The sequence below is a fragment of the Plasmodium fragile genome (genome assembly GCF_000956335.1).
Source record: "Plasmodium fragile strain nilgiri unplaced genomic scaffold supercont1.82, whole genome shotgun sequence".
In the NCBI taxonomy this organism is placed as follows: domain Eukaryota; phylum Apicomplexa; class Aconoidasida; order Haemosporida; family Plasmodiidae; genus Plasmodium; species Plasmodium fragile.
The window spans coordinates 28,086-32,330 of NW_012192662.1; positions in this window are offsets into that span (position 1 = coordinate 28,086).

Genomic DNA, 4,245 nt, shown 5'->3' on the forward strand with positions numbered 1-4,245 from the left:
AAAAAAAAAAAAAAAAAAAAGCAAGCAAAATAAAGCATAATCAACAAATGTATGATAAAAGTAAAGAGAAAGATAGGAACAAAATTCAGACAACTGTTTTATGCGCCACCTTATATGACATAAAAAAAAAAAAAAAACGTCCTTTCCTTTTTTTTTTTTACGTTTTGATATTTTTTTTTTTCACATCCGTTTGTACGAGTCTACATGTGCATATTTTTTCCGTTGATATTCTTACACTTGTACATGTATGTTTCGTATGCATGGTATTTGTACGCTTGTTAATGAGCTACTTGTGTGCCAGTCAAGCATCACTCAGTGCTCGCGAACCAATTGTGTACTGCGCGCATTTGTCTATTTGTTATATGTAAAACGGAACGAATGGGCCATTTTGTAATTCCTTCGTGGATGGCCTCCCTTTTTTGAACGTTGTACCGATATATGACCAAATCTACGAACGCATTTTTTTTTTTTGTGTGCCCCATTTTGATGGCCCCTTTTCCGGTAACGCGGCGCCCCCATTTATGCGTTAAAAAAATAGCCACACGTGGGATGCCTGCTGAATGCATGTATGCATACGTATAAATATATATACACATATACACATATATATATATGCATATATGTATGAATACATTGGTGCATGTGCCCCGCGCACCGAGTGATGCCACACTTTTTTACATTTGCGAAAATAACTTGCCGCTCCGTCAACGTCGCAGAACGGGCCAGTGTTTTCCCAACCGCCGGTGTATACATCACCGCGCATACGTATGCCGCCTATTAGCACGCGTGTACAGGCACCCATAACCACATCGACTTTGTTTTGTTCCGTTTGTTTCCCCTTTGCATTTTCTGTTAAACGAGATTGTATTTAATATTCGAACGAAATTTTGAACCAAAAAGCGCTGAGAAGTGGCACATTTTTTACCCAGCGTTGCCACATTTACAAACTCCATTATCCGTGGCAAATTTTCGCACCGCTACATTTTCCGTTTTTTACATGTATTTTACATTTTTTCCAAACAAAACTGTGGCTGCATAAATTTACTACTGCACGGTATTTTTTTTTTTGTTATATACAATTATTTTTACTTTATTTTGTTTTTATTTATTTCATTTTTTTTTTTATACTTTTTGGGGAACCCCTTCAGTTGGTTCATTTGCTATTGTAAAAAATTTGATAGCTTCCGCGCATGCTTTTTTTATTTGTTTCCCCTATTTTTGCTGTTATTTTTTTTATATAATACACCGAAGAGCAGAGAACATAAAAAAGAAAATAAATACCTGCAAAGCAAGTAGCGAGAAAAAAAAGCACGGAATTGTGATAATAATATATAGCTGAGAAACAGCGGCCAAGTCCACGCGTAGCAGTGCATAAACAAAAAAAAAAAATACACAAGTGCAAATTAAACGACAGTGGGTCCACAGGCGCTACATGAGATACATATATATCCTACAATACGACGTGATGCATGCCGCATGTTATTATATATGTGCATATTATAAGGAGCGTATGCGAGAAATACGTATTTATATTTCCAGCGCCGTATTTATAAATACGGCGGGGAATGCAAAAACACATGTATGCATTTCTAAATATATATATGTATTATGTTTGGTTTATATATGTCACAAGCTAATACGCACAAATTAATACCTCAAGGTATTATAATACATATATACATGTGAACAATCGAACAATCGAGTGAGCGGGTCATAATAATATATATATATTTATGTGACATTGTACAATTTGTATTTTGGCCTAATTAATTTTATATATGAATGAGCGTATCCCTGAAAATATATTTATATACCTTTCTGTTTTATTTTTTATTTTTCGAAAGATATATTTTTTTTCTATGCTTGTCATTTTTTCTTGTTTTTAAGATATGTACCACATATGTATTTTATTACATAAGTATGTTTACATGAGTTGTGAGAATATATGTCATGTATTTATATATGTATAATCCCTAACCCTGACCCCCTTGTTATGTATACATTAGTGTATACAATATTGTACATACATTTCTTTAATGTACTAAGTGAGATAAATCTACATAAACACCTCATTTGAAGTTTTTCACTCTTATATATATATTTTTTTTTTTTTTTTTTTTTTTGTTTCTCCAGTACCATTATATGAGTAACTGGGAATACATGTCATGCATTTAATATATATTTATAGAAAATTTCCCCTTATTTTTGTTGTCACCCCTTTTTTTTGCGTGCCCCAAAATTTGTATGAACCAGCAAGAGGCTAGCTTAGCAGCGTATGCATGGCTTAGTCGTACGTATATACATATGCATATGCCTACATATATACGTAATATATATGTATACATATGTATATGTACGTATGTACCTTAACGTGGTGTACCCTTGGCACCTCGCTGTTTGTCGCAGCCGAGATAACCCACGGTATCATTCATTTTTGTATGCGCGCGAACAAGTGGCGACAACACACCCGCAGTGTTCGCCGCGTAATTATAAGCATATTTTATAGTGTGTACGTCCGCTAACCTCAGGCATACATTTTTTTTGCCAACTACGTAGAAGAAAAAAATACGTGTGTGGAAAAACGATACCCCTCTCTTTTTTTCCGAGGCACTTGACAAAAATATTATACGTACGAAAAAACTGAATTTTTTTTTTTTTTTTTTATGTTTTGAGAATACCTTCTAATATTGTAATTATTTTTGTGTGAGTCTTGCGTCATGTGGAGTTATACGGATGCCGGCACGGCATGCAATAATGCATAGTACGCAGTAGAGTGGCATGATATATATGTTATGAGACCGGCACGCGCCGTCGTTTCTCGTAAAGATACAAGAGATGTGCCACACGTGTAGTGTATAAAAACTACCCGGAAGTATTTGTTTATTTCCGTTTTCTATTTTTTGCACGCCCTCTGAATGAGTTAAGAAGTAGCTGTGTGCCCTAACCTCTGCCTGCGTGTTCGGACTGTATGAGAAATGTTTGAACGTTTTTTAAACCCGTTTTTTTAAATATTATTTTTGTATGTACAATTAAAGCACCTATTTTCCCGCTGTTTCGTATTCCCACTTTTTTTTTTTTTTTTTCCTTTTTCCCCATTTTGTGCCTTTTTCTTTTTTTTTTTTTTCTTACGCAATTTTGCGTCCTTCAGCGTTGTAGTCTTTTTTAAATTCGCTTACAAAAAAAAAAAAAATAAATAAAAATAAAAAAATAACCATCCGCATACCATGAGTAATTAATCCTTATATTGCATAGAACATTTGTGAAGTTATGTGTGTTTTTGTAACACGTGTGCCTTGCATGGGTTACGCGTGGTGTAAAGCTTGATTAAAAAGTTGAGCTTTGCTAAACCGGCCCAGTAGGCCTACACGCGTGTATCTGTGAGTGCTTGTGTATGTGCTAAAACGCATGTGCTCGCTTGCGTGGAGTCGTGACGCAACGCGTTAGGCCTCACAACCAACATCAGGCTGCAGTCCCGTCTTAAGGCCTTCGCAGATGGGAGCAGGCTCGACAATATGTTTTGTTAGTCGTGCGTGCAGTTATTGTGTGCATATCTGTAGGCATGCTTCGTCGCTTGTTTGTTAGCGATTCGTTTGTGCTTAGCATACCATGCTTCGTTTGTTTTGCGTTGTTTTTCATTGCTGCTTGTTTCACTGCGCTTTGTTTCGTGCGCTTGTTTAATTTGTGTGTTCTTTAATTCTAGCCTTGTTTAGCCCCCTTTTTTTGAATTACCCATTTGTTTAATTTTCCATTTTGTTTAAAATCCCATTTTGTTTAATTTTCCTGTTGTTTTATTTTCCTTTTGTTTTATTTTCCTTTTGTTTAATTATTATAGTTTTCGAACATTTTAACATGAAATTTTTTTTTTTTTTGCGTAGCTATTTTTGAACAACAAAATGTGTATTTTTGTTTTTTTTTTTTGGGTAGCTATATTTAAACAAATAAATATGTATTTTTTTTTTTTTTTTTTTTTTTTTTGGCTAGCTATTTTTAAACAAATAAATATGTATTTTTTTTTATTTTTTTATTTTTTTTGGCTAGCTATTTTTAAACAAATAAATGTGTATTTTTTTGTTTTTTTTCCATTAACTTTGAAGTGTACATAGCCGTTGCGTATATGTACATGTTGTAAAAATTAAGATTGTCTGTCTTTTTTTTTTTTTTTAACATATGTAACTTCCCCATTCTGTCTTTTTGTTTTATTATTTTCTTGTCAATTTTTAATGCATGTGCTTTTTTTAAAAATTG